This window comes from Papio anubis, chromosome 4, assembly GCF_008728515.1.
Source record: "Papio anubis isolate 15944 chromosome 4, Panubis1.0, whole genome shotgun sequence".
Lineage (NCBI taxonomy): Eukaryota > Metazoa > Chordata > Mammalia > Primates > Cercopithecidae > Papio > Papio anubis.
In genome coordinates, this window is record NC_044979.1 from 136791046 (window position 1) to 136813111 (window position 22066).

Below are 22066 nucleotides of genomic sequence, written 5' to 3' on the forward strand. Positions count from 1 at the left end.
ACCCTGTGGAGGAGCTAGTTCTCAGCTTGCACCTGGAAGCTCTCTCTTAGCTCCTTAGTCTAGAGGGGTCTCCTGGCTCCACTTGACCCTGGTCTTTAATAACTGGTCAGTATCTTGCTACCTTCTACCACCTTTCCAAATCTCTGGAAGTCCTGCCAGGGAAAGCCTCCAGTTCCAACATTGGCTTTCCAAGCAAACTGGCTTTGCCCTCTCTCTGCCATCCTTGTCCTCCAGAGACGGTACCACCTGTAGCATAGAAAAACACCACCACGGACCTGCCAGCCATCGACGCAGCAAAGCAGGCCGGCTATTTGCTGCCAAATTCCTTCCCCTCCCAGGTCCAGACCAAACACAAGATCAGCATCACACCGTGGTGTTGTCAGGAGCCAAAGCAACAGGAAACAATTCAATGCTGTTGGGTTCGATTCTGAGAGTAGATTTTTCCAGACATGTCTTTCAGGTGACCCTCAACTACCTCAGGTTTGAAGGCCCTAAATGAAACTGATTACCACTCACAGGGGCAAACCGAGGGGGGTTCGGTTACATCTTGGTGATAATGCAATTGTCTCAAACTGATAACAAACTCTTTCACATTTCGGTTTGCAGGGGTAGGGTTGGGTTTGTTTTTCTTCTCTTCTGTGTTTACCCTTTCCCCCGGGTTTCCAGTAGGGTAGTTCCTTGAAATGAATTTCATTTTTCACTGAGTGCCTACCTTCCCAGGGCAGGTGGCCACTGGCTTCTGTTTCCCTCCAACAATACTTTTATTATGGTATTAAGACCTTTCTTTGTATAATACATTGCATCTGTGTTTTCAATTTTTCAAATAAATATTTCCGCCTGGCAATGGAGCATGGTGGTGATTGACTGGCCAGCGTGGCTCTGAGGTATAGGTTCCAGTGAGAAGCCTGCATTTGTATGCTGGGGTTCATGGAATCCACTTAGCCCCACACCTCTGGGAATGTGTCTTAGAAATATTAGTTTGAGCCGGGTGTGGTGGCTCACACCCATAATCCCAGCTCTTAGGGAGGCAGAGGCAGGAGGATAGCTTGAGTCCAGGAGTTAGGAGACCTGTCTGGACAATATAGTGAGATGCTGTTCTTCACAAAAAGGGGAAAAAAAAGAAATACTAGTTTGACACTGGACATGGTGGCTCATGCCTGTAGTCCCAGCACTTTGGGAGGCTGTGGTGGGAGGATCACTTGAGTACAGGAGTTTGAGAGCAGCCTGGGCAACATAGCAAGACCCCATCAACAACAAAATTAACTGGGCGTTGTAGCATATGCCTATAATCTCAGCTACTTGGAAGGCTGAGTCAGGAGGATCACTTCAGTCCAGAAGGTTGAGGCTGCAGTGATCACACCATTGTACTCCACCCTGGGCAACAGAACAAGATCCTGTCTCTTTAAAAAAAAAAAAAAAAAAAAGGCCAGGGAGGGGCGGTGGTGCCTGCCGCCTGTAATCCCAGCACTTTGGGAGGCCGAGGTGGGAGGATCACTTGAGGCAAGGCGTTTGAGACCAGCCTGGGCAACATGACAAAACCCTGTCTCTATAAAAAAAAAATACAAAAAAAAAAAAATGCTGGGCATGGTGGTGTGCACTTGTAGCCCCAGCTTCTAGGGAGGGTGAGATGGGAGAATCATGTGAGCCCCTGGGGAGGTCGAAGCTTCGATAAGCCATGATTGTGCTACTGCACTCCAGCCTGGGTGACAGAGACCCTGTATAAAAATATATACTAATAATAAAAAAAAAAAAACTATCATATAGATCAGGTCTCTTAAAATCTGGGGGTTCAGGCTGTGGCTCCTCCCTCTGCACCCTTGCGATGCAAATTAACCTGTTACCTTAAAATGAGATGTGACCAATTCTGCTCAGAGACAGAAGCTACTGGTCATAAAGGGACTCAGAGCAAGCCAGTCACAGCTAGCAGAGGATTGACAGAGGGAGCTAACAGAGCTGGGCTGGGCTGCAGAGCGACCTTTCCACAGCACGATTGGCTGCAACCTAATACTGCCAGTGTGTTAAGCCAGGGGACCTACAGGGGAGACACAGATTGGGAAAGGCTGGGCTTGGAAAGCAGGAAAATTGGCCCAAATGACTCATCACGTAAGGAGAGAATGAGGCAGGTAATCAGAAGCTAGCATCTCTAAGGAGATCAAAGAACCAGTGGGATCACCTTGCTCAGTGGGAAGGTGATCTGGATAAATACCAAAGACTGGGACACTGGCCTGCAGCTGGTCTTTTCTGCTCCCAGTGGCAGAATGCCAAGGTGAACCTGCTCCATTTAAAGCATAGGCCAGGCGAGGTGGCTCATGCCTGTAATCCCAGCACTTTAGGAGGCCCAAGCAGGTGGATCCCTTGAGTCCAAGAATTCAAGACCAGCCTGGGCAACATGGAGAAACCCTATCACTGCAAAAAATACAAAAAATTAACTGGGTGTGGTGGCACATGTCTGTATTCCCAGGTACTTGGGAGACTGAGGCAGGAGGATTGCTTGAGCCCAGGAGGCAGAGGTTGCAGGGAGCTATGATGGCATACTCCAGCCTGGGTGACAGAGCCAGACGTTGTCTTAAAAAAAACGCCAAAAAAAAGCATCTTGAACTGTCCTTTAAAAGCTCTACTAGGCTGGGCACAGTGGCTCATGCCTATAATCCCAGCACTTTGGGAGGCCAACGCGGAGGATCACTTGAGGTCAGGAGTTCGAGACTGGCCTGGCCAACATGGTGAAACCCCATCTCTACTAAAAATACAAAAATTAGCTGGGTGTGGCAGCGGACACCTGTAATCCCAGCTACTCGGGAGGCTGAGGCACGAGAATCGCTTGAACCTGGGAGGCAGAGGTTGCAGGCAGCCAAGATCATGCCACTGCACTACAACCCGGGCAACGGAGCAAGCCTCCCTCTCAAAAAAATAAAAAATAAAAGTTCTACTCAATTGTGCAGACAATGGAAAGCGGCTGATTGGCTTTAGGCAAAGGGGCGACATGATGAGATTTGCATTATGAAAAGACCATTCTGGTTGCAGTATGGAGGACAGAGTGGTGTGGAGCCAGAGTAGATGGGGGAAGCCAACAAGGAAGCTATTGTCATAGTCCAGGCAAAGGGTGATGGCATGTGAGACAGGGTAGTGGCAGGAGAGACAGGAGTAATGGCAGGCCAAAGAGACACATGGCAGGTAAAATGGACATGGACAGACAGGCTTTGGGTTACATAGAGGGGGGCTAGGGAAGGAGCTTTTAGGGAGGGGTCCTGGGTTTCTGGATTGTGAAATTAGTGGCGCCATCTACCTGGAAGAAGGTCAAGCTCAGCAAATTACCTTTTTTTTTTTTTTTTTTTTTGAGACAGAGTCTCGCTCTGTCACCCAGGTTGGAGTATAGTGGCAAAATCTCAGCTCACTGCAACCTTCACCTCCAGGGTTCAAGCAATTCTGCCTCAGCCTCCTAGGAGTTGGCATTACAAGCACCCACCACCACACTCGGCTAATTTTTTGTATTTTTAGTAGAGACCAGGTTTCACCATGTTGGCCAAGCTGGTTTCGAATTCCTGACCTCAAGTGATCCTCCCACCTTGGCCTCCCAAAGTACTGGGATTGTAGGCGTGAGCCACCACGCCCAGCCTGAATTGCCTTTTTTTTTTTTTTTTTTTTAAAGGCTGGGACAGGAGATCTTGCGCTGTCACCCAGGCTGGAGTGCAGTGGCCCAGTCATAGCTCACTGCAACCTCCAGATCCTGGCCTCAAGCAATCATCCTGCCTCTGCCTCCCAAAGTGCTGGAATTTTAGGTGTGAGCTACCAAACCTGGCCTCAGCTGAGTTGTCTTTGAAACATTCTTATGAAGATGCAAAGTTTAACTCAGAAGTCAGAGGTCATGGGAATTGAATGGTACCTAAAGCCCTAACAATAGGAAAGAGTACAAGAAAAGAAAAGGGTCTATAATGAAGCCTTGAGGATTTTCTGTATTTAAAATAACCAAGGCCAGGCACGGTGGCTCACGCCTGTAATCCCAGCCCTTTGGGAGGCCAAGGCAGGTGGATCACCTGAGGTCAGGAGTTCAAGACCAGCCTGACCAACGTGGAGAAACCCCCCCCACCTCTACTAAAAATACAAATTTAGCTGGGTGTAGTGGCGCATGCCTGTAATCCCAGCTACTCGGAAGACTGAGGCAGGAGAATTGCTTGAATTCGGGAGGCAGAGGTTGCAGTGAGCCAAGATCGCGCCATTGCACTCCAGCCTGGGCAACAAGAACGAAACTCCATCTCAAAACAAATAAATTAATTAAATAACCAACTTTAGGCTGGGCGCAGTGGCTCATGCCTATAATCTCAGAACTCTGGGAGGCCAAGGCGGGCAGATCACCTGAGGTCAGGAGTTCAAGACCAGCCTGGCCAACATGGCGAAACCCCATCTCTACTAAAAATACAAAAATTAGCTGGGCGTGGTGGTTGGTTCCTGTAATCCCAGCTACTTGGGAAGCTGAGGCAGGAGAAGAACTGCTTTAACCCAGGTGGCAGAGGTTGCAGTGAGCTGAGATCGCGCCACTGCACTCCAGCCTGGGTGACAGAGTGATACTCTATATCAAAAAAAATGATAATAAAAATAAAAAAATAAAATAACCAAGTTTAATGTATTTTTACTACGATCAGTTTCTTAGTCCATTTGTACTGCGTTAATAGTACCTGAGACCTGGTAATTTATAAAGAACAGAAATTGGCTGAGCACAGTGGCTCACACCTATAATCTCAGCACTTTGGGAGGCTCAGGTGGGTAGATCACTTGAGTCCAGAAGTTCAAGACCAGCCTGGGCAACATAGGGAAACCACATCTCTACAAAACGTAATAAATAGCCAGGTGTGGTGGTGCACACCTGTAGTCCCAGCTACATAGGAGGCTGAGGTGAGTGGATCACTTGAGCCCAGGATTTTGAGGCTGTAGTGAGCTATGATCGCACCACTGCACTCCAGCCTGGGTGACAGGGCTAGAGCCTGTCTCAAATAAATAAATAGCCAAGTTCATTAGGCTGAACTCAAGCTGGAGAGTTTGGGGAAAAATCAGGAGAATGTGATATTTGAAAACCAAGGGAAGACTGTTTCAGGAATGAAGCACAAGTGTCAAATAAGCAAATCAGGAGGGATCGTAGGAAAGCTGCCATGACAAAGTGACAGCTGAGATATAGCAGATGGGGAGGCCTCATACAAACAATGAGGGAGGCAATGCTGACTCCCAGGGGAGTTGCAGCATGTGCAAAGGCCCTGTGCAAAGTTCTTCTGGATGCCCGTTACAAGCAAATGCGGGAGACCCTCATCTCTACAAAGATTAAAACCAAAATTAGCTGGGCATGGTGGTACATGCCTGTAGCCCCAACTACTCAGGAGGCTGAAGCAGGAGGATCGCTTGAGGCCATGAGGTGGAGGCTACAGTGAGCCATGATCCTGGGTGACAGAGTGAAACCTTGTTTCAAAAAAAAAAAAAAAACCTGGCACAGTGGCTCACACCTGTAATCCCAGAACTTTGGGAGGCCAAAGTGGGCAGATTACTTGAGGTCAGGAGTTCAAGACCAGCCTGGCCAACATGGCAAAACCCCATCTCCACTAAAATCTAAAAATTAGCTGGGCATGGTGGCACGTGCCTGTGATCCCAAGTACTTAAGAGGCTGAGGCAGGAGAATCACTTGAACCAGGAGGCAGAGGTTGCAGTGAGCTCAGATAGCACCACCGCACTCCAGCCTGGGCAACAGAGTGAGACTCTGTCTCAAAGAAAAAACAAATGTATACAAAATATACAGGTGCAAAATAGATGTAGGTGAGACCATTTAGTAAAATTGGAGTGGGGTGGAGTTGAAAGTTTGTTGCATACTATAGGAAGCTGGGGAAATGTTATAGGCCATATGACAGCAAGGCCACAAGGATGAATGAATGAATTTCTAATCCACACTAGGAGCACAATGCCGCTGAGAAAGCATGCATTTGTCAGGGAGTCCTTGCTTTTCACCAGCAATGTTTAGAATCCCTACATCCAGAATGGAGAAGACACATGGCCTGTTTTAGCAAGGAATGAAGACTGGCAAAAAGGGCAGAGCGAAAAATCACTGGGTTGAATGTTAAAAATCTGGGGTCAACTGGGCATGGTGGCTCACACCTGTAATCCCAGTACTTTACAAGGCCAAGGCAAGAGGATCACTTGAGGTCAGGAGTTCGAGACCAGCCTTGCCAACATGGGGAAACCCGTCTCTACTAAAAATACAAAAATCAGCCTGGCATGGTGGCGCATGCCTGTAGTCCCAGCTACTCAGTAGGCTGAGGCAGGAGAATCACTTGAACCCGGGAGGCGGGGGTTGCAGTGAGCTGAGATCGCGCCACTGCACTCCAGGCTGGGTGACAGAGCAAGACTCCCTCTTAAAAAAAAGAAAAGAAAAAAATTATTCAATGACACTTGTTAAAGACGGCATGGAAGACTTTATTCAACGGGGCGGGGTGTCAATCGAGATAGATATAGGGATCACTGCAAAGGGTCTTGCAGTAGGGAAGAGATTGGGGTCAACTCCAAGTACAGTGTGAGCAAGTGAGAATTTATAATCAGGGAGCAGCCTGATCACGCCATTGCGCTCCAGCCTGGGCAACAAGAGTGAAACTCAGTCTAGAAAAAAAAGAAAAGAAAGCCGTGGAGAGGTGCCAGAATCAGTTAGTTTGCAATAGACAGAGGAACTCCAGAGTTTGAAACCCACCAATGGGGTTCTCTACTGCTCAGACTAGTAGAACAGGCTTTAGCTGTTCAGTTTTGGCCAGACTGTGACAGAATGATTGTGACGGGGGAAACCCCTTAGCAACTGTTAAAAAAAAAAAAATAGACAAAGTGCCCATGAGTTTTGGTTTCAGTCTAAATGTGCAGTTTTCCAGGCAGTCTTCAGAACGATCTGAGTAATTTTCAAAGAACTAAACAAAAATCAACCACCAACGTCTCACCGTGGAAAATCGCCAACTGTGTATGGACCTGCTGTTCCCGGAGATCCCAGGAAAACCTGGCACCAGCAAGGGTCAAATCTGACTAGGGATTGGGGCTCGTAAGGAGCCACAGCCTTGGAGGCACTGAATACCTTTTGGGGGTGCGGGCCACCTGGGGCCGAGTTAGATTCCCACTCTTGTACACAAGGGTGATTGGATTGGATTCCCCCAGTCTGAAAGATGAAAGAGGAAGGCAGGACCCAACCTACTTGTTCTTCCCGCCCTCAATCTAAGATTCTGGGAGCCGGATGAGAGCAGGGAGCAGCCATGCCTCGTTGCCCGGCAACCAGCCACCTCGTGCCTCTGTCGTGGGAGTCGCCCCTCAGTGACGCAGGTGTGCGCGGTGCACGTCGGGACCACGAGGTTTCCGCCTGCCCGGGGTCCTCGCGCCCGACAGAGCTGCGGCCAGGCGGCTTAGGGAGGTTGGGAACGGGTCCTCGTGGCCCGGACTGGTGCAAGTAGGGGCCTCATAAGTCGCAGCCGCCTTGGGGGGACACTTGCTACGGCCGTGGTCTGGCCACCGCCCCCTGGGGCCCCCGTCTGGACATGGCCTGGTCGGGTGAGTCCCTTCCGCGCCCTGGGGCCGACTAGGCCTCTTGCATTCCCCGAGTTCGGCCCTGGGCAGGTCATCCTCGGCTTCCAACCTCCAGCATTGTGCGTCGTTGTCTTGAGTTTTGGCAAGCACGTGACAATTAAAAGGCAGTTCTAGCGCGTGGTAGGTGTGGAGTGTGGCTCCTCAGCAAGTGCCCTGGCAGGTCGTGCTTTCGCCATCTTCATCCCTGCTCCCTGTGCTCCCGCTCTCTTGAGTCCCAGGATCCCACTCCTTCGATGGAGCCGAGTCTTCCGTCCCTGCCTGGTGCTCCTGCCCTGGTTTCTGCTCAACTCAGCGCTGTGTCTCTGTTCCCCAAGGTTCTGTTTCTGTTCTGTGTTGCCCCCTCCCCACACCCCCGTTTTGTCTTTTTTCTTTTTTCTTTCTTTTTTTTTTTTTTTTTTTTTTTGAGACGGAGTCTCACTCTGTCGCCCAGGCTGTACTGCAGTGGTGCGATCTCGGCTCACTGCAAGCTCCGCCTCTGGGGTTCACGCCATTCTCCTGCGTCAGCCTCCCGAGTAGCTGGGACTACAGGCGCCCGCCACCTCGCCCGGCTAGTTTTTTGTATTTTTAGTAGAGACGGGTTCCACCGTGTTAGCCAAGATGGTCTCCATCTCCTGACCTCATGATCCGCCCGCCTGGGCCTCTCAGAGTGCTGGGATCACAGGCGTGAGCCACCGCTCCCGGTCTCTCTTTTTTTTTTTTTTTTTTTAAGAGATAAGGTCTCAGCGGGTCGTGGTGGCTCACTCCTGTAATCCCAGCACTTCGGGAGGCAGAGGCGGGCGGATCACCCGAAGTCAGGAGTTCCAGACCAGCCTGGCCAACAGAGTGAGACCCGTCTCTACTAAAAATACCAAAATTAGCTGGGCATGGTGGCATGCACCTGTAGTCCCAGCTACATGGAGCTGAGGCATGAGAATTGCTTGAACCCGGGAGGCAGCAGTTGTGAGTAGAGAACGTGCCACTGCACTTCAGCCTGGGTGACAGAGTGAGACTCTGTCTCAAATAAATAAATTAATAAAGACTCTTTCTAGAGAGAGAAAGAGACGAGAGAGAGGAGAGAGAGAGAGAGAGATCTCTGTCTCTGTCGCCCAGGCTGGGAGTGCGGTGGTGCTATCATGGCTCACTGCAGCCTCCAACTCCTGGACTCAAGAGTGCACAGGTGTGCACAGCTGACCACGCCTGGCTAATTTTTAAAGTTTTTTTTTTGTGAAAATCGGGTGTCCCTATGTTGCCCAGGCTGGAGTGCAGTGCCATGATCATAGCTCATGGCAGCATCGAACTCCTGGGCTCAAGCGACCCTCAGACCTCAGCTTCTGCATAGCTGGGACTACAGGCCCCCACCACACCCACCTGATTTTTAAACATTTTCTGTAGAAGCAGTCTTGCTACGTTGCTCAGGCTGGTCTCCAACTCCAAACCTCAAGCTATCCTCCCACCTCTACCTTCCAAAGTGTTGGGATTACAGGCATGAGCCGCTGCACCCGGCCTGTCTGTTCTGGACATATTTGGAGTTCTTGCTCTTCTATACCATCTCAATGAACAGGGTTGTTCAGATGGCTCCTAAAGGCTCCTAACAGGGCATATCATGTGAGGACTGCATTTCATCTGTTTGTAGGACAGTTGTATGTACCTTTTTCATACCTCAGACCCTGTCTAAATCTAAGTGGTGGTATTTGCTTCCTCTCCCAGCCTTTCACCTCCTGTGCATTCACTAAATTCACCAGTCGCTAAGGCATGAAACTGACAGATTTTACTGTGAACGTCCTCTTCCTTCTGGGAAGTGACAGATCTTAGACAGCTGTCTCCATTTTTCTGTTCTTTGCATTCTCACTGCTCTCCCCCGGCCCCTCCTTCGGTACTTTAAGTATTAGCTTGCCTATTGCAGCAGTCTTTTCTTTGGTCCTCCTGTTTGCCATCTCCTTCTGCCATCAGTCTACCCATTCTCTTAAGACTAATCTTCCTGAAGCATGTATCTAAATATATCATTTAGGCTGGGTGCAGTGGCTCACACCTGTAATCCCAGCACTTTGGGAGGTGGAGGCAGGCGGATCACCTGAGGTCAGGAGTTCGAGACCACCCTGGCCAACCCGTCTCTACTAAATATAGAAAAATTAGCCAGGTGTGGTGGCGCATGCCTGTAATCCCAGCTACTCCAGAGGCTGAGCCAGGAGAATCACTTGAACCCAGGAGGCAGAGGCTGCAGTGAGCTGAGATCGCGCCACTATACTCCAGCCTGGGTGACAGAGCAAGACTCTGTCTCAAAATGAATAAATAAATAAATCTATCATTTACCTGCTCAAAAGCTTTCAGTGGCTCCCAACTGTTGTCGGTTTAGATGCTTAGCTCATTAGAATGCCATCCAAGCTCTAGATCTGTGGCTTTCAAGCTGGGCTTTGAGATGCATCATGAGTTCAAAGGGGAGAATAAGGGGAAGAAACTGAACTGGGGATTTCTGGTTTTCTAGCCCTGTGTCAATCTTTGGGTTTTATTCCTTTTTCAAATGGTGCTTCCATTTAAAAAATGAGTTCCAGTTTAAAAAAAAAATATATATATATATATATGCTGGACTGGGCATGGTGGCTTATGCCTGTAATCCCAGTACTTTGGGAGGTCAAGGTGGGTGGATCACTTGAGCTCAGGAGTTCGAGGCCAGCCTGGGCAACACAGGGAGACGCCATTTCTACAAAAAAATTTAAAAATTAGCCGGAAGTCATGGCATGTGCTTGTAGTCCCAGCTATTCAGGAGGCTGAGGTGGGAGGATTGCTTGAGCCCAGGAAGTCAAGGCTGCAGTGAGCTGTGATAGTGCCACTGCACACCAGCCTGGGTGACAGGGTGAGACCCTGTCTCAAAGAAAAAGAAAAAAGTTAAATTAGCTGGGCACGATGGCACGCACCTGTAGTCCCAGCTACTTGGGAATGCTGAGTTAAAACAGGATTGCTTGAGCTCAGAGTTCTGAGGTTGCAGTGAGCTGTGATTGTGCCACTGCACTCCAGCCTGGGCAAGAGTGAGACCCTGATTCTGAAAAAACAAAAAAAAAAGAAAGAAAAGTGCTTGAAAACCATTGCAGTAAATGATCCATTCTAAACGATTTTTGGCCATGACTCCCACTATATATATATATTTTGTTGTTGTTGTTGTTGTTTTTGTTTTTGTTTTTTGACATGGAGTCTTGCTCTGTCGCCCAGGCTGGAGTGCAGTGGCGCGATCTCGGCTCACTACAAGCTCCGCCTCCCAGGTTCACGCCATTCTCCTGCCTCAGCCTCCCGAGTAGCTGGGACTACAGGTGCCCGCCACCACGCCCGGCTAATTTTTGTATTTTCAGTAGAGACGGGGTTTCACCGTGTTAGCCAGGATAGTCTCGATCTCCTGACCTTGTGATCTGCCCACCTCAGCCTCTCAAAGTGCTGGAATTACAGGTGTGAGCCATCGTGCCCGGCCAACTTCCACTATTTACCCATCCCACAAGTATCCATTTCCTAATTCTATTAGAAAATGTCACATTAATTCAAAAAATATGTATTGATCATCAACTATTTGCCTGCCAGTGTGGTTTAAGTACTGGGAATAAAGCAGTGAACTGAACACATTACCCTCATAATTTTACACTTTATTGCAGGAAAAGATGGACACTAAAATATATGTGTCAAGGCCAGGCATGGTGGCTCATGCCTGTAACCCTAGCACTTTGGGAGGCCGAGGTCAGGAGTTCGAGACCAGCCTGGGTAATATGGCGAAACCCCATCTCTACTAAAAATACAAAAATTAGCCAGAAATCGCTTGAACCTGGGAGTCTAAGGTTGCAGTGAGCCGAGATCGTGCCACTGCACTCCAGCCTGGGCGACAGAGTGAGACTGCGTCTCAAATAATAATAATAATAATAAATAAAATAAAATATATGTGTCAAATGGTGACAATTACTGTGAGGGGAAAACAGTTCCTTGGGAGTGGGAAGTGATTGCTTTTTATAAGGTGGTTGAGAAAAGCCTCATTGATAAGATACTTAGAGAGCTGAAAGAGGTGGAAGAGAGCCATGCTTATCTCCAAAGGAACAGCATTCCAGAGAGGAATATGCATGGCATGTTTAGAGCAGCAGGAAAAGTCAGTGAGGCTGGAGCGAATTTCAGCAAAGGCAAAGGCGGAGAGAGTTGAGGTCCAAGAGGGAGCAGAGTCATGTCACGCTTTGATGGGGATCGTAAGGACTGTCTTTTACTCTGAATAAAATGGGAATCTTTGCAGGTTGAACAGAGTACTAATGAGATTCAACTTAGTGTTTTTAAAAAGGTGTCTCTGGCCTCTCTGTTGAGAACAGTTAATAGGAGAACTCTGGTCAAAACAGGGATCCTGGTTATAAGGCAGCACTCCAGACAAGACAAGCCAGAGGTGTGGATGAGAGAGGCAGCAGCAGATAGAAGTGGTCACATGCAGCATGTATTTTGAAATTAGACCTGGCCAGGTGTGGTGGCTCAGGCCTCTAATCCCAGCACTTTGGGAGGCCAAGGCAGGAGGATCACTTGAGCCCAGGAGTTGAAGACTAGCCTGGGCAACATAGTAAGACCCCATCTCTAAAAAAATAAAAAATTAGCTGGCTTTGGTGGTGCATGCCTGTAGTCCCAGGGACTTGGGAGGCTGAGGTGAGAGAATCACTTCAGCCTGGGAAGTCATGGCTGCAGTAAGCTGTGATCACGCCACTGCACTCCAGCCTGGACAACAGAGTGAGACCCTGTCTCATAAAAAAAAAAAAGAAAGTAGACCCAAAAGATTTGAAGATGCTTTGCATGCAGTGTGTAAGAGAAAGAGAGGAGTCAAGGATGACTCCAGGATTTTTGTTACATGAACTTTAAGAATGGAGTTATTTATTAAGTTGGCAAAGACTGCAGAAGAAACCAGTTTGGGAGAGTTCTAGATTGGGAATTTGGTCTTGCACGTGTTAAGTTTATTTTTTTCTTTAAAAAAAATTTTTAATGTTTTAAAAATAAATAGAGAGAGGGGGTCTCACTAAGTTGCCCAGGCTGGTCTCAAACTCCTGGGCTCAAGTGATCCTCCCGTCTTGGCTTCCCAAAGTGTTGGAATTATAGGCATGACCCACTGCACCTGGCTTTCCACATGTTAAGTTTGAGGTGTTTGTTAGATATCTAAGTAGGCAGTTGCATATGTGTGTTTCAAGTTTAGGGATGAGATTGAGATGAAGATAAAAATGCTGGAGTCAGCCAGGCATGGTGGCTCACGCCTGTAATCCCAACACTTTGGGAGGCCGAGGCGGGCAGATCGCCTGAGGTCAGGAGTTTGAGACCAGACTGGCCAACATGGAGAAACCCTGTCTCTACTAAAAATACAAAAAATTAGCCAGGTGTGGTGGCGGGTGCCTATAATCCCAGGTACTCGGGAGGCTGAGGCAGGAGAATCACTTGAACCCGAAAGAAAAAAAAAAAAAAAGCTGGAGTCTTCAATGTGGAAACAGAATTTGAACTTAAGAAATGGGATGCAATACCTGGGAAGGCTTTGTATAGTTTGTCTCCGACTGGCGAGGGTGAGTTCTTTGAGAGGAGAGGCTCTGTTTTATTTTGTGTGTTTCTGTGTTTCTTTTTCTTTCTTTTTTTTTTTTTTTTTTTTTTTGTAGAGACGGGGTTTCACCGTGTTAGCCAGGATGGTCTCAATCTCCTGACCTCGTGATCCGCCCATCTCGGCCTACCAAAGTCCTTGAGCCAACGTGCCTGGCCCTTTTCTTTTCTTTTTTAAGACAGAGTCTTGCTCTGTTGCCCAGGTTGGGGTGCAGTTGCGCCATCTCAGCTCACTGCAACCTCCACCTCCTAGGTTCAAGCAATTCTTCTACCTCAGCCCCCGCGTAGCTGGGGATTATAGGCACCCACCACCACACCTGGCTAATTTTTTTTGTATTTTTAGTAGAGATGGAGTTTCATTATGTTGGTCAGGCTGGCCTCGAACTCCTGACCTCAGGTGATCTGCCCACCTTGGCCTCCCAAAGTGTTGAGATTACCGGGGTGAGCCACCATGCCTGGCCTATTTTGTGTGTTTTTGATACCCCCTAGCACAGTTTCTCACACATAAGAGCTCAATGAGTGCTTATTACACTGAGCAGGGACTTTGTGATACAAATGACTGTATCCCCAATACATAGCACAGAGTGGTACCCAGCAAATATTTGACGAATAAATGTGTATTTGAATAAAGTGGAAAAATGTTAGCTGCCATGGGAAATGTCAGATCATGGGAAATGTATTCCAGATCATGATTTCTCTCAAGATCACTCACCCGGTCACCACCACAGGATTTATTCTGCCCACTTTATATTAAATTTTTTCTTAAATTTTTTTTTTTTGAGACAGAGTCTGGCTCTGTCGCCCAGGCTGGAGTGCAGTGGCGCAATCTTGGCTCACTGCAAGCTCCACTTCCCGGGTTTATGCCATTCTCCTGCCTCAGCCTCCCAAGTGGCTGGGACTACAGGCACCCGCCACCATGCCCAGCTAATTTTTTGTACCTTTTAGTAGAGACAGGGCTTCACCATGTTGGCCAGGCTGGTCTCAAACTCTTGACCTCAAGTGATCCACCCACCTCGGCCTCCCAAAGTGCTGGGATTACAGGCGTGAGCCACTGCACCTGGCCCAGTCTGTGTACAGCTTTGCCCTAGGCTTTACTCCCTGCCTGCAGGGAGGATGGAGAGGAGCCACAGATGAAAGCTCAGCATCTTTTCTCAGTTCTATTCTGAGAGTGCGCTCTGCACTCAGCATGTGCATGGCTATTGAAATTCCATAGTACACATGCGCACTTTTCAGTACCCGAATTTCCCATAGAAACTCTCCACAGCTGCTTCTCCCATGGGGTCAGCACACCTATGGTTTGCCTCAGCTGTAATCTTTTGCCAGGCATCAGCGGGGTATGCATTTGATTTACAGTGTTTTCAAGCAATACCCTCTGTGTAGCCACTTTTCTGCCCTGCATGAGTTCTGGGTTAGGTGAAACAAAGGCAGCTGCCCTGTATCAGTCCTTTTGGCAGCCCTCGGGCAGGTGAGAACAGGAAAACACAAAGCTTTGAGAATAAGGTCTGCTCTGCTGCCTTCAATCCCAGAAACCACACTGGGAATGTGGGCTGCCATCTTCAAGGCTCCCATGGAAGATTGTGGGGCAAGGGCAAGTAAAAAAAAGCCAGTGTTCCTACCATTCTGAAGTTGCTTTTTTCTTGATTCAGTGTTCATTTGGAGTATTAGTTTTCATACTGCTGGAAAGAACTGCCTGAGCCTGGGTAATTTATAAAGAAAGGAGGTTTAATTGACTCACAGTTCCGCTTGGCTAGGGAGGGGTCAGGAGAGTTACAATAATGGTGGAAAGCGCAGGAGAACCGAGCACCCTCTTCACTGGGTGGCAGGAGAGAGAAGAGCGTACAGGGGCAACTACCACTTAAAAACCATCAGATCTCATGAGAACTCCCTCACTATCACGAGAACAGCATGAGGTGAACCGCCCCCATGATCCAGTCACCTCCCACCAGATCCCTCCTTGACCCCTGGGGATTACAATTCAAGATGAGATTTGCGTGGGGACAAAGAGCCACACCACATGATTTGGCTACTGTAAACCTTTGATTATTTTTCTGCAGTTCTCATGAAGTTGATTCAGACCGTTTTGCTTGGTTTATCAATGTTTCTGTGGGGGGATGGGGACTTGGAGCTACCTACTATGCCATTTTTGCTGATATCAGTCAACATGTTATATTTTCACTTTTACATAATTCAATATGTTTTCCAATTTCCCTTGCGACTTACTCTTTGACCCATGAATTATTTAGAAGTGTATTTAATTTCCGTGTGTTCAGAGATTTTCTGGTTTCTTTTTAAAACTGATTTAGTTTAATTCTATTACGGTCACAGAACATATTTTGTATGATTTCAGTTATTTTACATTTCTTAAGATTTGTTTTGGCCGGGCACAGTGGCTCACACTTGTAATCCCATCACTTTGGGGGGGCTGAGGTGGGCAGATCACCTGAGGTCAGGAGTTTGAGACCAGCCTGACCAACATCGCAAAACCCCGTCTCAAAAACACAAAAATTAGCCAGGCGTGGTGGTGCATGCCTGTAGTCCCAGCTACTTGGGAAGCTGAAGCAGGAAAATTGCTTGAACCCAGGAGGCGGAGGTTGCAGTAAGCCAAGATTGTGCCTCTGCACTCCAGCCTGGGAGACAGAGTGAAATTCCATCTCAAAAAAATATTTGTTTTATGACCCAGGTTCTGGTAAATCTTGCTGAATCTTCCGTGGGCAAAGAATGTGTACCTGCTGTTGTTGTGTGAAGTCTCCTGTAAATGTCAGTTAGGTTCCATTGGTTGATGATGATGTTCAGTTATTGTATTGTTTGCTGATTTTCTTTGCTGTTTTTTTTCCTGTGAATGGTCTATGCTTCCCTATTTCCTGTTTCTTTGTATATTTTATAGTTTTTTGTTGAGAACGTTGCATTTTAAGTGTTACAATGTAATGACCCTCAACATGTGATTCTCTCAGTCACCTGGGATTGCTGGGTTTTGCTTGTTGAGGTCTGGAGCTCTCTTGTTACTTTTCCAAACTATTTTTGCAAAGTGTTTCTTCCTTGTGTTTGGTCACTGAAATTTCTGTTTCATTATCTCTGCAGTCAGCCAGCCACCTAACATCAATTTCCTTAAATAGGTGGCTTTAAATGGCGTGGGGCAGAGGAGGATTTTGTCTTTTTAAATCTTCTGAAGGATGTCCCTGGGGAAGCCACTATTGCTGAGAGGGCCAAATAAACCAAGGCAAACATCCGTGCTGGTCCTCAGAGACCCATCGGATCCACCAAAGTGCAAAACCCACGGTTTGGAGGACAGAGTTCCACCGCTCGCCCTGGCATCAGCCAGCTGCTTCAGGAACTCAGGCTCAGGAATGGGGGAGTATTGGCTGCTTGGCACATGCCACTCACTCGTGAAGGTCAGCAACCTCTCCCTTCATTGTTTAAGTATGTCTCTGGTGGTTAGGAGTTTCTGGTCACGTTTCAGAGTTCTGAAAGAGCTGATGCCAGTCACTCTTTCTAGCTCAGTGGTTGCTTCAGTGAAGGGACTGACCTCTATGCTACAGCTTCCTACTCTGCCATCTTATGTGACGATTGATATTTATTTGTTTATTTATTATTTATTTATTTATTGAGACAGAGTCTTACTCTGTTGGCCGGAGTGCAGTGGTGCGATCACAGCTCACTCCAGCCTTGACCTGGGCTTCGGTGATTCTCTCACCTCAGCCTCCCGAGTAGATGGGACTATAGGTATGTGCCCCCATGCCTGGCTAATCTTTTTTTGCTTTTTGTAGAGATGGGGTCTCGCTATCATGCCCAGGCTGGTCTCAAACTCCTGAGCTCAAGTGATTCCCCCTGCCTCGGCCCCCTAAAGTGCTGGGATTATAGGCATAAGCTACCACACTTGGCCATGAGTCATTTTTAAAAAAACAGATTCCAACAACCTGTCTTTTTGATTGCTATGTTTAGAAGATTTATATTTAATTTTAGATGGGTTTTTATTATCTATTTTCTACTTGTTCTCTCTGGGTTTTTTTTATACCTGTTTCCCTTTTCTTGCCTTTTTATGGGGTACTTGGACATTTCTTAGTATGCCATTTAACTTCATATGCCATGCTAAATCTTAATTCAGTATGCCATTTAGTGTATATTTTTGTATAGGATTTTATAAGTGGCTGTAGAGATTATATTATACATACTTATGATTGTTGGCTACCAGTTCAAGTGGAATGTAGAAACTCTACCGTTTTCTAGGCCCCTCTGCCCTGCTTTATGGTATTGTGTGTGTCTTGAATATCACCTCTACATACATTGAGAACCACGTGAGATAATGTTGATTTTGCTTTCACCCATCAAATATAATTTTTAAACTCAAGAGATTATATTCACCCAGATCACCCAGATATTTACCCTCTTACTGCTTTTTAAAATTTCGTTTAATTTTTATACTTTTTCTTCTGAAAAAAAATCTCTCTGGATTTTTCTTCATTTCTTTCTTTTTCTTTTTGAGACAGAATCTTACTCTGTTGCCCAGGCTGGAGTACACTGGTGTGATCTCTGCTCACTGCAACCTCCACCTCCCTGGTTCAAGTGATTTCCTGCCTCAGCCTCCCGAGTAGCTGGGATTGCAGGCATGCACCACCACGCCTGGCTAATTTTTATATTTTTAGTAGAGATGGGGTTTCACCATGTTGCCCAGGCTGGTCTGGAACTCCTGATCTCAAGTGATCCTCTTGCCTTAGCCTCCCCAAGTGCTGGGATTACAGGCGTGAGCCACCGCGCCCGGCCTCTTCAGATATTTTTTGTGCACTGCTTTTTCCTCTCCTTCTGGGAATTCAGTGACATGAATGTTAGAGCTTTTGCTGTTTTCCCGTTGTTCATTTTTTTTTTTCTATTTGTTTTCTTTCTGTGGGTCAAATGGGATTATTTCTACATACTTTTTTTTTCTTATGGCAAGACTGTCATGATACAGATTGGATCATTTCTGCTGCTGTATCATCAAGGTCACTAATTTGTTTCTCTTTTGTATCTCCATTCTGCTATTGAGTTCACCCATTGAGTTTTTTACTTAGTTATTGTAATTTCTAGTTCTGAAATTACAATGTAGTTCTTCCATATATCTTCAATGAGACTTTATATTTTTCAGTGTGTTTCAAGAGTGTTCATAATTACTTCTTGGGCCATTTATAAAATAGCTCACCGAAAATCCTTAGGCAATCATTCCAACATGTTTGTCATCTTAGTGTTACCGTCTGTTGTCTTTCCTCATTCAGATTCTTTCTGGTTTTTAGTATGAGGAGTAATTTTTCTGGGTTCAGATTTTTCTAGTTCTTAGTATGAGGAGTAAGTTTTAATTTTATTCTGGACACTTTGAGTGTTATGTTATGAGGCTGTAGTTCCTGTTTAAATATTCTGATACTCAACCTGTTTAGATTTAGGATGCACTTTCTGTGGCCAGCAGGGCTCTGGTTCTCAGATCAATTTAGTTTTCTAAGTTTTTGCAGAGCTCTTCTGGCCTCCCCCACCTGTGTGCAACCCAGAGGCCAATTTGTTTTTTTGTTGTTGTTTGGAGAGAGGGTCTTGCTCTGTTGCCCTGGCTGGAGTGCAATGGCCCAGTCATAGCTCACTGCAGCTGTAACCTCCCAGACTCAATCACTCCTCTTTCTCAGCCTCCTGAGTAGCTGGGACCAGAGGTATACACCACCACGCCCAGCTAATTTTTTATATTTAGTAGAGACAAGGTCTCACTCTGTTGCCCAGGCTGATCTTGAACTCCTGGGCTCAAGTGTTCCTCCCATCTTGGCCTCCCACGGTGTTGGGATTACAGGCATGAGCCACCGCACCCAGCTCTGGAGGCCAATTTGAAACCTCAGAGTATTCCACATTGCTGTTGAGCTCTCAAAGCTTTTGCTGTGTTGATCCTGGTTGTTTTCACACATGGGCACTTGGAGGGCATGGCCAGGACTTCCTACACATATTTAACCTGTTTCTCATTTAGGAAAAAAAAAGTGCAGCTTGCTGCTAGCGCTCATTTCATTTACATAAACACACTTTTGAGGCTGAAGGAAATCTGACTGATTTTCAATGCGAAAATACAATATGAAAACTGGGTTTGGCCTTCCTCCTAGTGTACTTTCCTTCCTTTCCTTCCTTTCTTTACTGCTTTAAAACTTTTTAATAAATTTTCACTCCTGTTCTAAAAGAAAAAATATATATATAAACTGTCCTTGGAGTTATTATTAAACAGAACTTGTCTTTAATCCTATGTAACTGAAATGTATACAATGTTATATTAGGATCAGAGAGGAGTATTCTGTGGCAGGTGGGACAGGGAGCGGGAAATGGGTTGAAGAATCCTTTCTGCTAGCTCCTCACTGTATCTGAGAGAGGATGGGGTGCCACCTTGTTATGGTGACTCAATCTTGTGCAGGTTGTGGATAGTCAACAGGGCCCTTCCACATAGTCTTTCCAGTGCTCGATGGAGAACGGAGAGATGCCACCTCTGCTTGTGTTGGCCCAAGGTGGGAAGGGTCAACAGGTCTTTGTCCCACAGTCTCTACAGTATCTAGGACAGGGGAAGGTACAGCTTTTTTCAGACTGTTTTCCTAGAGTAGGGTATGTGTAGTCAAAAGGGCACTGTCCCGCAGGGCCGCCCTCTTCCCTGTCATTTGGCTCAAAAGATGAGGCTCCTTTTGTGGGGGGCAGGGGCTGGAGGGGGCACTGGGATTTCCTGGACACTGCTTTAACCGTAAGACAGGGTATAGAGGAGGCTAAACAACAAACTGTCAAACCCCCGGGAACTCACCACTGGGTCAGCCCTTCTCTTCTCCACCTTTCCAGAATTTGTTTGATTGATTGATTGGATCATTGCTTCATTTATTTATTTATTTATTTATTATTTTATTTGTTTATTTATTTTTGAGATGGGGTCTTGCTCTGTCGCCCAGGCTGGAGTGCAGTGACGCGATCTTGGCTCACTGCAAGCTCCACCTTCCGGGTTCACACCATTCTCCTGCCTCAGCCTCCCGAGTAGCTGGGACTACAGGTGCCCACCAACACACTTGGCTAATTTTTTGTATTTTTAGTAGAAACGGGGTTTCACTGTGTTAGCCAGGATGGTCTCGATCTTCTGATCTCGCAATCCACCCATCTCGGCCTCCCAAAGTGCTGGGATTACGGTGTGAGCCACAGCCTGGCCTATTTTATTTATTTATTTTATTTATTTATTTTTATTTTATTTTTTGAGGCGGAGTCACCATCTGTAGCCCAGGCTGGAGTGCAGTGGCGGACTCAGCTCACTGCAAGCTCCGCCTCGGAGTTCAGCCATTCTCCCGGCCTCAGCCTCGGTAGCTGGGACTACAGCCATCATCTCCTTGACTATTTTTTTTTTATTTCTTAGTAGTGAGGGTTTCACTGTGTTGCCAGGATGGTCTCGATCTCTGACCTCGTGATCCATGCATCTCGGCCTCGAAGTGCTGGGATTACAGGCTTGAGCCACCGCGCCCGGCCTATTTATTTATTTTTAATTGAGATAGTCTGGCTCTGTTGCCCAGGTTGGAGTGCAATGGTGAGATCTTAGCTCACTGCAGTCTCCACCTCCTTGTTCAAGCAGTTCTCCTGCCTCAGCCTCCCGAGTAGCTGGGATTACAGGTACGCACCACCATGCCCAGCTCATGTTTGTATTATTAGTAGAGATGGGGTTTCACCATGCTGGCCAGGCTAGTCTCAAACTCCTGACCTCAGGTGATCCGCCTGCCTCGGCATCCCATAGTGCTGGGATTACAGGCATGAGCCAACATGCCCAGCTGCTTCATGTATTTTGAACAGGAGTTTTAGTTGTAATTGGAAGAGAAATATAATGGGTGTGCTTACTCTATCTCCTCTGGAACTGGAAACAACATTTGGCACTGAAAATTGTTGTCTTGATAACTTTTAGGGCATAACTTCTCATTTTGGGAGCAATACTTTTTGCTTCTGTGTGATGAAACATGCTACCCATTTGCATGTTGATTGTGTCTCCTGGCGCCATCTCGCAACAGGCAGTAAAAACCTAACCCCATCTCCAGCCCAAAGCACCTTGCTAAAGAGCCTGCACCGCAGCCACTGTGCCTTTGCACTCTAGCTCATGCGACCTCTCCCGATCTTCTTCCTCATTTCGTCTGTTCACGGGGGCCCTCTTCTCCATGTGACCTGCCACAGCCTTTCCACTCCTTGCTGGACATGGAGTAGGATTATTGGGAGGATGAAATAGACGAATGTGTGTCAAGCATGTAGGAGACCCTATGGCACAGAAGCAGCACGTGGTACATGGTGCTGGTTGTTATAGCCCTCAGTTTTGGCATAGCCTCAGCCTCAGGTAAAAGATAACCCGAACTCCCACCAAAGTACAAGAGTCAGATTCCTGTTCACTTCTGTTTATAAATGAACTTACTTTTTTTTAAGGGACAGGGTCGCACTCTGTCACCCAGGCTGGAGTGCAGTGGAGCGATCATAGCTCACTGCAGCGTTGACTTCCTGGGTTCCAGGGATCCTCCTGCCTCAGCCTTCTGAGTAGCTGGGACTACAGGTTCATACCACCATGCCCAGCTAGTTGTTGTTGTTGTTTTAGTACAGACGAGATCTCTGCTATGTTGCCCAGGCTAGTCTTGAACTCTTGGGCTCAAGCAGTCCTCCCTCTTTGGCCTCCCAAAGTGCTGGGAGTACAGGCGTGAGCCACTGCGCCCGGCCTGGATGAAGTTTTTATTCATGCAGTACTCTGCACAAAATTTAGTGACTGCTCACCATGCACCATATCCTATGTGAGGGATCAAAACACAGGCAAGATACAGCCCATGTCTTCAAAGAGTCCACAGGCCAGAGTGGGGAGAAACAGATATGCAGTACAGTGCAATAAACTGATAGGAATGTAATGAAAAGAAACACGGTAGAGCTGGGACCCCAAACGGAGAGTGGC

General features: G+C 47.1%; 1 protein-coding gene and 1 long non-coding RNA gene across 2 annotated transcripts in view; one reads left to right on the forward strand and one right to left on the reverse strand.

Annotated features, from left to right (window-relative positions):
- Positions 1-6426: 6426 nt before the first annotated feature.
- On the reverse strand, positions 6427-7395 carry LOC108584959. The gene is made up of 2 exons (XR_001900637.3): positions 7202-7395; positions 6427-6627 (listed from the first exon to the last, which is right to left on the reverse strand). It is a non-coding gene; the product is annotated as an uncharacterized LOC108584959 (long non-coding RNA).
- A 13-nt stretch (positions 7396-7408) lies between these two features.
- The window catches only part of LOC101007877 (nuclear envelope pore membrane protein POM 121C), a 52117-nt gene continuing 37459 nt past the window's right edge, over positions 7409-22066 (forward strand). The window contains exon 1 of the mRNA XM_009202828.4: positions 7409-7551. The gene's annotated coding sequence lies outside the window, so the exon portion shown is untranslated. The remainder of the gene's footprint in view (positions 7552-22066) is intronic.